This window comes from Chenopodium quinoa, unplaced genomic scaffold, assembly GCF_001683475.1.
Source record: "Chenopodium quinoa cultivar QQ74 unplaced genomic scaffold, ASM168347v1, whole genome shotgun sequence".
Classification (NCBI taxonomy): Eukaryota; Viridiplantae; Streptophyta; class Magnoliopsida; order Caryophyllales; family Amaranthaceae; genus Chenopodium; species Chenopodium quinoa.
Window position 1 is genome coordinate 6,013,347 of NW_018744239.1, and position 14,565 is coordinate 6,027,911.

The following is a 14,565-nucleotide window of genomic DNA, read 5'->3' on the forward strand; positions in this document are numbered from 1 at the left end:
GATAAATTTTTCATTGGATGATTGAGTATTTATTCAACCATTTTATCAAATCCATTATTAATTTATGTTGGTTAAATTAATTGTGAGAAAAGCCCTCAAATTTTGTTGCATTAAGTTGAGCCAAAAAAAATTTAAAGAATGGTTCTTGAATTAATTTTGGTTTGTGCACTAAAATTAAATTTAATTAAGTTGGATTTTTTTATATTCAATATTGCTCAATATTAGTTCTAAAATAAATTTAGAATTAATTTTAAAGTCACACATAAAAAAATGAGAATAAAATTCTGAGGCATGAGCATGTGAAACAAGGCCCCAAGCCTCGAGAAGGCCAAAGGATAAGAGCTGATTGCTGGCGATGACTTAGTGAATGAAAGAAAGTTCTCGAATCGGGTTCCGCTCCACCCTCGGCTAGTAGGGCTGCATGCATAGCCCGCATGTTGCTACCGAGGGAGTGCACCGTGCTGGTGCGTTAGTGTGTTGGAGCAGTAGCAGCTTGGTGCGAGAGAATGCCATGGCGCGGCAGCAGCAGCCAGGCGTGCCATGGAGTGCGGGCTTCCAGGCATCGCTCGGCAGGCAAGGCCGGGGCTGCTAGGCAGCGCCCAGCACTCGCGTGCGCACGAGGGCTGGGGCTGCTAGCCTTGGTCAACCCGAGACGCTTTTTCCTCGGTTTTTATTTTGCGGTTTCGTGTTTTACTTAAAACGAGGCTAGGCCTCGGTTTTTCCCAGCACTTGCAAAATTATTTGGCAAAATATGGGTCAACCGGCTTAATTAATTTTAATTGGATTAATTTTAATTAAGTTGGATGTGGAATTAAGTGGGAGCTTCATTAATCGTTTTGAGCTATTATTATTGCGTTAATTCTCATAATTGGATAATTACTTTGACTAGTTTTAATTAGGTGCGTTAATCGGATTAACCACCTAAGTTAGTTACTAGTTTGCGCTCGTTTTGAATTGTTTCTTGATTTATTTTGTAAAATGCATGGGCCATTCACGAATGGAATAGATATTCTAATGCAGGTTTTACAAAATGGCAACTAGTGGGGCCCAACTAAGATAGTAAATACGGACTGCGTTCTGTTCTGTATTTTTGTAAATTTAAATACGGACTGCGTGACGTTAAGTATTTTTGTACTTATATTATTTAGATGAGTCCTAACTTTTCTAGTAGTTGCCTAATTGGTGGTGATGTCTCGAAGACGACGTTTCTAAGAAGACGAAGCCAAGAAGATACAATGAAGACCCTTGAAGATTTGAATATTCAAGTTTTAAGGGGTCATGCTAGTTGCCAAATGCATCTCCATTTATGCCTTATATATTTTTCTTATTTATAATTGCAATACTAGATGCATGTTTAGGATTTCGAATGTTAAATTATTAGTTTAGTTCACTTAAATCAACCAACATAGAAACCCTAAGTCCTTATAAAATTGAGTTAAAAGTTGTCATTCCAAAATGACACTTACCGAACTAATGAGAATAGTAATGGGCTATGCCAAAGCAAGGCATTACTGCGTTCCTAGGGACGTAAGGTATACTAGGTATACGCGTTAGTTTTGGTTAAAATCAACGATATCAGTAAGGAGTCCTTAGATGTCGTGGCAATGGAGATAAACTTCATGAAAGCATTAGATGCGACGTTTTATCGAACCAAGAGTAACTTAGAGCTATTAGCAATTGGATTACTAACCTTCAAATATTAAGTGTTAAGACAAGCCAAAGCATGTTTAATCACTTTTTGATTTTTGGGGTCTTGGAATCGTTTTATTCTCACCTAACAGGGACAATTTTAAATGTGTGGATAAAACGCTTATTAAGATTGAAAGTTTGCATGTATGCTTTAAATTTCAAACTTATTGGTTTTATGAATGGTTTTTAATTGCAAATTCTTTCGTTTATAGAAAAATGTCTCCAATTAACAACTACAACATGTGACCAAAACTCCCCCACAAGTTGGCTTTTAGCCTTAACTTGGTCAATTTCAAGGAATGGGAAGAGGAACTCCGGAGAACTCTATGGAATAGTTCCATGGAGTACATATTGGGCACTCCCATTCCAAGCTTCTTCTCTAAGGGAATCACTAGGGATGAAACTCATGAAACTTGGTCCTTGGATTGTTACAAGGTCATAAATTTGATGAGGAACTCCATTCCGGAGAGGAAGTTCATCTCATACCTTCCGGACATGCTTCTTAATAGTCTTAAGGAGCTAGTCAATATGTCTTTCGAGACTCGAGACTTGAATTTTCATAATTTAACTAGGTCATTTGTGAACATGAAAATCAAGGCCCCGAAGAAAGGTTGCCTTGCCAAGGAAAGGTACCGAGTTTGGTCTAGACCAAATTGAGACCCGGTATGCCCCTCTAACCCCATGTGATTAGAATGACTTAGCTCTTCAAACACATGGAGCTTCTTGGAATCCCATTAGAGGATGAGATGGCGGATTATATCTTGATTGACTCACTCCACTCGGGCTATGATGCACTTAGGATGCATATGGCAGCCGAGAAGGAGTCATACTCATTGAATGAGGTGGTGCAAGTACTACGCAAGGCGACTCCTATGGAGCTACCAAGATGCCCTTGAGAGTGAAGAAGAATGAGTTCAAGAACAAAGCGAAGATGCGATGCTTCTATTATGGTGGGCAAGGCCACTACAAGAGGGAATGCAAGATCTTCCGAGAAGATGAGGAAAAAAGGAATGTTCTATCTACCTCAGATATCTTCATTAACACTTGTATAAAAGCTATTCATAGGTATTAGATACCATGTATGACTCACTTTATGCTCCTATTTAAGGGACCAAGTGAGAGGCTTCACAAGTGAATGTGCGACTACAACCGGACGATGAAGATGGTCCTTCCGCCGTGTTTGTAGGCACAATATTTGTCTTTTGGCTTGTTGTAATCCCCCGTATTTTTGAATATTTTATAAATGAAATTTTATTTTATTTATAATATTTATTTGTATTTTTCCATAATTAAATTTTCAAATTATTAATTTGGGTCAAAAATTATTTTAGGCTAAATTATTTTATGAACCTATATCCTACAATCCATTGTTATAAAAACAAAGCCTAACCCATTTGTTTATTTAATTGGCTCATTATTTTCATGAAGCCCAATTCTACCCTACAGTTCTCTCCTATAAATACCCCATGAATCCCCAAATTTTTCCCCACACAAAAAGGTAGTCTTATTTTCTTTCTCCTTTATTTCTTATTATTTTCATAAAGCTTATGTAATTGATTTTTTGGGTTTTGGGTTTTGGTTTTTATTGCTCGAAATTAGTTTATTTAGTATCAAAATCATGTTTTTTATGTTTTAAACTAATAAATTTGAGATTATAACTGTTGTTTTAATTTTCAGATTTTGTAATTTTAAACCTAGGGTTTTAATTTAATTAAATTGGGATTTTGGGGTCTAATGATCAATTAATTTGGGGCTTTTGTTCCTATTGAATTTCTAATGATTAATTAAGCATAAAAATAAATTTTCAGTTTTTCGTAATCAACTTATGATCTCCGTTCTTAATTTATTTTTATTCACGTTTAGATTCTAACTCGTTCGATTTTTTTTAAAAAATAGTGTTTTTCGTGTGTAAACGACGTTTTAATTAAAACTCGGGACCTTTGGTAGTGAGAACCACCCCCTCGTGGCCAAATTCACCCTCTAAATATGGTTTTCGGGCAATTTTTGATTTTTAACGAAGGTTTAATGTTTAAAATAAATTTTCAGATTTTTATAAAGATTTAAACTTGCTGTAATTTTATGAATAAGTATGTGTTTTAATGTTTTTATGTAGGAAATTTTATGAATAATATATAAGCTTTTAATTTTAGCAATAAGGAAGGTTTTAAAGTGTTGTTTAATTGAATTTTGAAGGTTTGATTGAGTTTTTATGAAACTAATTGAATTCTAATTATATATTTCAAGTTTAGATTGTTGTATTCATACATTCTACTATTAAATTAAATTTTCAGATTTTTAATCTTGGTTTTAAAGGTTTTAAATCATGGTTTTATGATGGATTTCTAGGTTTTTAACATACTAACCTACTATATAATGATTATTTCAAGTAGAGATGTTTATGAGGTTGTTTTATAATCTTAAACTAAATTTCCAGATTATAATCCTTACTTTGAAGTTGCTGGAATTTTATGTTATAAGCTATATTTTCATGATTTTAACATATAAACTTATACTTGAACTATTGAATTATTAACTTTGACTATTGTGAGTAATTTAAAGCATTATTTCAATGGTTTAAGGGGTTTTAAAGTAAGTTAGTATTGCTGTAAATTATATTGCTTGGATATTGATTGAATTATTATTGTTTGGTTTAGGAGAGGACTTTGTAGAAGAGGATTTTTAGTTCCTAAAGTGGCCAACCAACTCATTTACTCAAGGTACGTACAAGAATACGAAAACCTTGACTTTAGGAGCATGTTTAAGGACTTGGAAGACTTAGAATCATGTTAGGAAACTTGTGGATTGGTCGAAATTGTTTGGTGGTGAGTTTGATTGATTGTGATGTTTGGTTTGATTCATGAATGAGAAATACGTATTGGTTTTTCTTGTAAGTATTATATATGCCATAACTTGCAAGATGAGCTTAGAGGCAAAGATACATGAATATGTGGAATGAATTATTTTATTATTCGTTCATTATTATTGGAATGGAATGAGTAAAGGGAGAATTAAAGTCTTATAAGACGAGGTTGAGGATTTGAGGTGCCTTATGCACTTAAGGTGTTTATACACCGAGGTAGTTAAAGGATTCAATAATAAATATTGTTTGTCACTAATAAATTAAGAATTGAATTGGAAACTTGAATCGTTTAAATGATTGATGTATGATTGGTTGTGTTGTTTTGCATTTGAGTCATCACCAAGTTTAAACTGGTAAATCACGTAAAGTGCAAGATGGATGAGCAATAAAACTCTGGATTTGTGCACATCTAGAGTATTGACAATCAGGGGTTGGGGGTCACGGGGTATTAGCCGTGTACTTTCTAGAGGTCGTCTGATCTACGAGTCTCTTGTTTACAAATGCTTTCTAAAACTATAAGGATTTAGATGAGATCTCATACTAGTTATGGCCACGGAGTCGCGCCCGTCTGCTATTGGATGTTTATTAATGTTTCTGAAAGGAGGCATAGGGTTTTCTTTTATTAATGTTCCGAAATGGAGCTTAGGGGGACAACCTGGTCTATTGCTTAATCCAATCAATGAATGAAATGAATTATTGTTAATAATTAGTGAAGTCTTAGTAATGTTAACAGTTGAGACATGTGCCTGAGTAAGTAATTAAATTGTGTGTGCTGATTGATTTTAGTAACATGTTAGGGATTCTTTGTTATATTTCGTAGCTTGTATGTACTCAGCGTTGCTGATTGCGTGCTTTTGTATGCCTTTTTCTTGGTCATGGCCTTCGCCCTTCAATGACTCTATAATGATCCAATTTTTACACTTGTAATATTGGGGAGCAGATTAATCACAGGTTTTTACATAATCAGAACTTGCATCAAGGTGATGGGATTTTGAGTGCAGTATTGGACATTTCCACAGTTTATTACATTTCATAAGTTTGGATTTAATTAAACTCTTGTTTGATTTATTTACTACTTTTATTGGGTTTTGAATAAGGGCCTTAATGGTTCCGACTTGTAAGACTAAATTTGGTTTTGATTTTTGGTTTTGAAACTTATTTATAACTGAGTTAGTTTTTCCGCTGCTAAATTCTGAACTAGCCTTAACGTTTGAACACGTGGCAGTAGCACGTCAGTAATTCTCTTGCAAATTGATAAAGGTATTTAAAGGTTTTGAGAAGAGAATTATTGGGGTGTTACACTTGCATTAGAACTAATTCTCGTTTTATTATGATTTTCTTACCATCGAACATATTTTGAACTATGGCGTTGGATGCCAGGTTGTTTTGATCACAAGACTATAACAATGGTTGTTTTGAATGTCTTGCTTATATGTTTTATAGGATTACACATTTTCGAATGTGACTAGACAAACAGGTTAATAATGTTAATGATACCACCAAAAGGTCTAAGGCCATTGAGTCGAATCAAACCTACTTGTGGCATTGTCGTCTTGGCCACATAAACATCAAACGCATCAAGAAACTTCTTCATGAAGGGATTCTTGATTCATTCGACTTGGAGTCGTTTGGAAACTGCGAAAGATGTTTACTTGGAAAGATGATATAACAACCACTCTCCAAGTTCGGAGAAAGGGCTAGTGACTTATTGGGTCTTATACAAACGGATGTATGTGGACCAATGAGCACAACCGCAAGAAATGATTATCGATATTTTATCACATTCACAGACGACTATAGTAGATATGGCTATGTCTGCCTTATATCGCACAAATCTGAATCCTTTGAGAATTTCAAAGAATTTCAGTATGAAGTGGAAAATCAACTTGGCAAGAAAATCAAAGCCCTTCGATCGAATCGAGGTGGCAAGTATTTGAGCTACGAATTCGACAACCATCTAAAAGAACATGGTATTCTCTCATAATTGACACCTCCCGTAACTCCACAATGGAATGGAGTGTCTGAGAGGAGAAATCGAACTATTTTAGACATGGTTCAATCCATGATGGGTCTTACCGATCTTCCTATCTCTTTATGGGGACACACACTTTAAACTGCGGCACTAACACTAAACCGCGCTTTGTGAAAAGACTCCATGTGAATTATGGACGAAGAAACCTCCACGGTTGTATTTTCTTAAGATTTGGGGTTGCGAAGCATACATCAAGAGACTCATATCTGACAAGCTTGCACCAAAATCTGAAAAATGTTTATTTGTGAGGTATCCAAAAGAAACAAAGCGGTATTACTTCTACAACCAATCTGAGAACAAAGTATTTGTTGCTCGAGATGATGTCCTTTTGGAAAAGGAGCATCTTTTCAAATGATAAGTGGGAGGGAAATCGAACTTGATGAAGTTCGAGAAGATGAGCAACAAAGTCAACCTAACAAAACTAACAATCAAAGTGCTTTGGAAGCAGCTATTGAAAATGGTCAGAGTCAAACTGACAAAGTTCAAAGTCAAAATGACAATGCAAATGCTTAATCTATTACCCTGCGTAGGTCGCAAAGGCCAAGATCTCAACCAGACAGATACCTCGGTGTTGTCTTAGCCGAGAATCAAGACATCCTAGTTATGGATGAAGATGAGCCAGCGACATACAAACAAGCTATGACGAGTCACGACTCTGCAAAATGGCAAGAAGCCATGAAATCCGAGATGGACTCCATGTTTGAAAATCAAGTCTGGGACTTGGTTGATTTGCCTAAAGGTTATACACCCATCGGTTGCAAATGGATTTTTAAGTTGAAAATTGACAAAGATGGAGTTGTATATATATACAAAGCTAGATTGGTGGCAAAAGGTTACATGCAAATTCACGGCATTGATTATGATGAAACCTTTTCGCTAGTTGCCATGCTTAAGTCTGTCCGAATTATCCTAGCAATTGCCGCATATTATGATTATGAGATATGGACAATGGACGTCAAAACCGCCTTTCTTAATGGGATTTTGGAAGAAACTGTGTATATGACACAACCCAAAGGTTTTGTTGATCCAGACAATGTTCGGAAGGTATATAAGCTTAAGAAGTTCATTTATGGATTAAAGCACGCAAGCAGAAGTTGGAATCTGCAATTCGATGAAGCCATTAGCAAGTTTTATTTTATCAAGAATTCAGATGAGTCTTGTGTTTACAAGAAGGTCAGTGGGAGTGACATTGCGTTCCTTGGAGTCTGTAAAGGCCTGGCTTGGAAAGTGTTTTTCAATGAAGGACTTGGGAGAGGCACAGTACATATTGGGCATCAAGATCTATAGGGATAGATATAAGAAGATGATTAGATTGAGCCAAAGTACTTATATCGATAAGGTATTGGCACGATTCAATATGTTGCAAGCCAAGAAAGGCCACCTACCCATGTCACATGGGATAACTCTTAGCAAGAAACAATCACTACTAGAAAACAGGCCATTTCCGACGGCAAAATTCCGTCGGAAACACCCTGAAATCCGTCGTAAAAGGCCGTTTTTGACGGAATTTCCGTTGGTACGGGTTGTCGGAAAACTTTTGTTGGAAAAACGGCCTTTTCTGTCGGAAAACACTGTTCCGACGAAATTTCCGACAAACTTTCGTCGTTGGAAGAGGAATTCCGGTCACCGGAAAGTCCGTCGAAAATTTCCGACGGAATACAAATCCGCCAGAAACTTCCGACGAGAATTCCGTCGAAAATAGCATTAAAAAAACCTTGAGAATGGTGCAGGGCCTCGCGGCGGTGGTTGCTCGGTGTTGCGATGCTCGGTGATACTCGTGATAGGCCGGTGCTATGGCCGGTGAGGGATGAGGAGAGAGAAGAGAAAAGGAGGAGGAGGAAAAGAAAAAGAACGAAAAGAGAGAAAAGAAAAGGAGTAGGAGGAAGGAGAAGAGAAATGAGGAGAGAGAGAGAGAGGGGAGAAGAGATGGAGGCGGGCAGAGAGAGAGAGGAGAGAGAAATGGGAAATAAAAGGGGGGAGAAACGGGGTTTTTGAAGCATTTTTAAGGTTAGTTTTTTTTATTATATTTCGACGGAATATTCCGTCGAAAAATCACTCTTTTGACGGAATATTCCGTCGGAAAATTCCGACGGATTTATTTTCCGCCGGAAAATAACTGTTTTGTCGGAAATTTCTGACGGATTTTATTTCTGTCGAAACATTACGGTTCCGACGAAAAAATCCGTCGAAAAGCTTATAAATTTCAACGGATTTTTATTCCGCCGGAAATTCGTCGTAAATTTCCGACGGAATAAAAATCCGTTGTAAATTGCCGACGGAAAACATGTCCGTCGGAAATCGGCCTGTTTCTAGTAGTGAATGTTTGAAGACACCTGATGAGCGAGAGAGGATGAGTCAAATTCCATATGCTTCGCTTATTGGAACAATCATGTATGCCATGATATGTACTAGGCCGGATGTATTGTACGCCTTGTTCTACGAGTCGATACCAATTAGATTAAGGAGAGGCGCTTTGGACTCAGCCAAGAATATCCTAAAGTACCTAAAAAGGAACAAGGATAAACTTCTTGTCTATGGTGGGAGTAAGGACTTGGTTGTTGAAGGTTATACCGACACAAGCTTCCAGACTGATAGAGACGACTTCAAGTCGCAATTAGGATACGTGTTCTATCTTAATGGAGTAGCGTTCAATTGGAAGAGTGTTAAGCAAAGCACGACTGCAGATTCTACAGTTGAAGCCGAATACTTGGCAGCTTCAGAAGCAGCTAAGGAGGCACGCAGTTTGGATTCTTAAGTTCGTTGAAGAACTTGGTGTTGTCCCCTCAATAAAGGAACCAATAGACCTCTATTGTGATAATAGTAGGGCTATTGCTCAGAGAGCCAAGGAAGCATCAGAAAGTCAAAAATGTCATGAGGCGATTTCACATGATAACGGAATGGAAGTCCGAGGGTGAGATCAGAATTTTCAAGATTGGAACAGACGACAATGTAGCCGATCCACTCACTAAACCTTTGCCTCAAGTGAAACACAACAAGCACGTTGAGGCAATGGGAATCAGGCATATTGGAGATTGGCTTTGATTTCCTTGTTTGTGTCTTTTAATTAAGTTGTGGAGATCTTAATGTAAAACACTAAGTTAAACCATTCATTTATGGAGTAATTTAATTTTTCTGTAAATTATTATTCCAATTCTATTTAATTGTGGTTTAGAATTAATAATGAGTCCATTCGATTTGAGAATATTCAAAATAAGGTATCAAGACAATGTCTTGGATAAAGAAACACTTATTAAGTGAACATTGAATATCATATCGAAATTATCCCTAATCAAGGTCATTTGAAAGTTGGACGACTAATGACCACGTGAGATTAGTGTATAGTTTGATTTATAGCATCGTTTCTTATGCTACAAGGACAAGACTGTCATAAATCATTTGCACATGTATTGGTTTGAAACTATACTAAATTGACCTATGAGAATACTTTAAGAGATTTAACAATCGTCATAAGTAAATTACTCATTATGGCTATCGTAACCTCTTTCCTCAACCATGAGTATTGTAAGTTCTCTTGTTTGAGTACTAATCCGTTTTGATGTTGTCAAACGTCTGTCGTACAAGGGGATTATGAAGGCAACACTCGGGTGGCTAGGGCCTCTTAGTAAGGGAAGCTAACAATGTAAGACTGGGAATGTCCCCCTATTGATAAATAGGGAATATGTCTTTGTTATTTACAAGGCCTCTCTAAGAGCGAGAATGTGAAAATGCATGGCCGTGCTCAGATGGATTTTAGAAATCATCTGCTTATTGACATTCGAACTAGAAAATCGAGAAACACTTTTGGGCGTAATAAGGATGAAGAAGAATCTTACCTTATAGTTCATGAAGAGAAATTAAGTGACATAGGAAACACACTATACACAAACAGCGCACTTGTCCGGAAGGACAGGTGGGAGATTCAAAGGAATGGTGCCCTTCGAACAAGTGTATCATTCTGATAGAGGGTTCGGAATTAATTAGGAAAGCTAATTATTCAGTGAGGTTAAGTGATCAGAATGCCTAGCTGGAGGCCGCTTCCGATCAGTAATATTAATGTATAATTAATATTACAGCTTGCTCTCGAACCCTTTGGGTCACAACCAATCATGTAACCGAACCAAGGCGACAAACTAATTCGAGGGATTAAATGAGTCGACAAAGATTTTACAAACTAAGACGTCGGATTCCGAGCTTAGAGCGTCGAAGCCGAGCGTCAAACGTCAAGTAAGTTGTAGGAGTTGACTAAATGATGAAATTAGTCAAACGACATATTGATTTAGGCCCGGATGCTTAGTATAAGGTCTTAATGTACCACGCTAGTGGGACAAGGCCTAAGACAAGAACATGTGCCAAAGACACCAACCGCACCACTTAAGCCCTGCATGCTAGCTGGCCTTATGTGTGCTAGCTGGTGGTCTTAACACAAGGCCTATCCAGCATGCTAGGCCATGCAGGCTACCAAGCCGTCTAGCATAAGGCCCAGCGCGCAAAGCTGGCCTATGCGTGGGCTGGCCATAGCGCCTAGCAAGGCTGGCTGCTAGCCAAGCCTTGCGGGAAGGCCTAGCAGCAGCCCATATTAGAGCAAGAAGACCTAGCTAGCACGCTAGGCCGTGCGAACAGACAGGGCGCCCAACATGAGGCCTAGCGCGCAAAACTGGTCTGTGCATGGGCTGGCTGCTAGCCAGGCCATGCGACAAGCCCAACGGACATCACACCCTTGGTGCATAAGGCTGCCATCACAGCACGCCTTGTTGCCCAAGGTTGTTGCTGCCAGCTAGCGTGTGGTGGGCGGACAGCCAACCTTGGTCCCCAAGGCTTGGTGGTCCTCCCATCTACCCTCCTTGTTCTTGTGCCACTTGTCGTTTATTAATTGCTTGGATATTTAATTTAATTTAGAATTAAATTAAATTATTCTTTTGGCATTTTACCAACTATCGCACATTGAAAGATGATGGAAAATCTTGGGAACAATTCCCTATAAATACCAATCATTGGGTATTGGGTATTTCACTTGAGTTGGTGAACTTTAAGAGATCTCCAAAAGCGAGAAAACCTTATTTCGTAAACTCTAAGTTATTTTTGGTCTAGACCCGTCTAAGCTACGGGGTAGGGACCGGTTCCGGTTCGGTGAGCGAAGGTGTCAACCGTCGGAGGTTTCGCACTTGCAGAGCTTGAAGCTTTCAAGTCCGAGCTAATTGAGTGAGCGAAGCACGCGTCTAGGGTGAGTTTCTTTCTCTCTCTTCTCTTTATTGTTCGTGTTTTGTTTATTTGCATGTTTTTGTTTATGTTGTAATTATTATGCATGCGATCCGGTATCGAGTTTTGTTTCGCACGGTGTCGGACACCGCAAAACCCAACAAAAATGCAATCCAATGTGTATTTCAATTCATAGATGGTTTGCAAAACTTAGACATTGCATTTTTTAATAATAAGGATTCGAACAATCTTGTTTTTTAAATTTATCATACTTGTCATTGATAGAAAACAACTTTATGTACGCATTTTAGACCAAATATATTATTAGAGGTCCAACATGATGGTATCTTTAACGGGTTGGAAATAGTTTTTTTTATTTTTCATTTTTTCCCGCATCACCACAACCTAATTTAGGCTCGAAGATTAGGATAGAGGTAGGGGTGGGACATCGGTTTGGCAGTTCGGTTTGAAACGGTTTCGGTTTGAAACGGTTCGGGTTGAAACGGTTTCATTTAGCCGGGGGGTCAGTTCGGTTCGGTTCTGTTAGTCACGGGTTGATTCGGTTTTGGTTTATTTTTGTACGGTTTAAATTCGGTTTGGGTCATAAACGGTTCGGTCATAATCGGATCGGTTTGAAACGGGTAGGTTCAGGGGGCGGGTTTACCCTGGTCAGTGCCAGTTCGGTTTATAAACGATTTGGGTCATGTCGGTTCAGTATATAAATGGTTCGGGTCAGGGGCGGGTTTAGCCGGGTCAATGCCGGTTCGGTTTATAAACAGTTCGGGTCATGATCGAAACGGTTTGAAATGGGTCGGTTCAGGGGCGGTTTTATCCGGGTCAATGTCGGTTTGGGTTCATATCGGTTCGGGTCATGAACGGATTGGTTTAAAACGGGTCGGTTTTGGGGCCGGTTTACCCGGGTTAATGCTAGTTCGGTTCATATCAATTCGGTTTATACTTTGTTTGGTGCTAAAATCGTTCAGGTTAGTTTTGTAATCGGTTAAATTGGATCGAGTTGAAATGGTTCATTTGTTTAGCGGACCGGTTTGATTCGGGTTGAAATCGGGTTCTAAAAAGTGGTTTTGGCCGGTTAGGGCATTTTGTTTTATATCAAGTTGGGACTAGTATTTCCATTTCATTAGCGGGTCGGCATAGGTCGATGAAAAAAATAATGGATCGAGTAGAAATTGGGTTTTAAGAGGTTTTTGATCGGTTAGCTGGTTTCGGTTTTTATCAAGTTGGGACTTCATCACTTCATTTTCAAACATCGGATTATATACAATTACACAAATCTTCATTTATTCAGTTATTCACTTATTCAGTTATTCTATATCATGTTAATATGTTATGTTTCAAGTTTGGTTATACTCTTGTTGCTGTTTATTAGATATTATCGTATTAGTCTATTACAAATTTATAAGGCATTAATGTATTATTGTTTCATTATCAAATATTATCAAGCTATGCACTTCTTGTTTGATTGTTTTACAAATCGCGTCATGACCATGATTTGATGAGTTGCTACTTTGAATACGATAAATCGATTCACACATCGGATTATATACAATTACACAAATCCTCATTTATTTTATAATTCTATAAATGTGTTATGTTTTAAGTTTGGTTACACTCTTGTTGTTGTTTATTAGTTATTAGTTTATTACAAATTTATAAGGTATTAATAATGTATTATTATTTCATTATCAAATATTATCAAGCTATCAGCTTCTTGTTTTAATTCTTGTAAAAATCACGTCATGACCATGATTTGATGAGTTGGTACTTTGAATACGATAAATCGATAATTGAGGAAGTAGAAGTATTCAATTAGATCGATCATCAAGTGTTTTAATTTTTAATAATCAGATACGTTTATCGATTATCTTTACATACCAATCATAGTATGATACCAATCGTACCATACATTATTATTTATTACATATACTCATATACAGATATACTCATATACATATACTAATATACATTAACTATGTCGATAATGTCGTATTGAATCAATTTCAATTTCCAAACATTTGCGTTTCTTACAATTTATAAGTTTCATAAGGTTAAATGGATTAATTTGTTACTTTATTTAGATTATTAACTCAATCAGCCTGAAAGGCTAAATGGACGAAAGCCACGAAACCATTATATATTTATATTATTTATTTATTTATATAGTACAACTTTACTAGTGTACAACGAAATAAGAATCGTTTAAAGCTACATTTTGCAATTAAGATAGACTGTAAATCGCATTTACCTCGGAAAATAATAACAATAATAATAATAATAATAATAATAATAATAATAATTGATTAGGGGATTTTGCTCCCACCAATCGGAATGCGCCACGTGGGCCAATCAGGTCCTGCCAAGTGTCCCCGAGTTGGAACTGTCAGGGCTTTCCACGTGGCACACGCTTATTCGTCCACCCTGGACCTATTATGTCATGACACGTGGCATACTTCATACCTAATGGAGAAACCGGCCACCCAGGCCCAACTTCCGAGGGAAGCCCAATCAGCCCTAGGTTAACCTAAACCTAGGATTGGCACGTTTCCCAAGGTTATAAATACCTCCCTTAATCCTCATTAAGGGAGATTACGCACATTAAACACTCTCACCTAGAGAGACCCAATCACTTTAATTTCCGCATTAATTACTCCTTAATCAAGTACTAACTTGACCGTCGGAGGCGGATCTCCAATCATCCGGAGCATCCGTTTGTTTTGCAGGTACAGGCGTCCGGTTCCAGTCTCGAAATTGTAACTCTCCCGCAGGACAT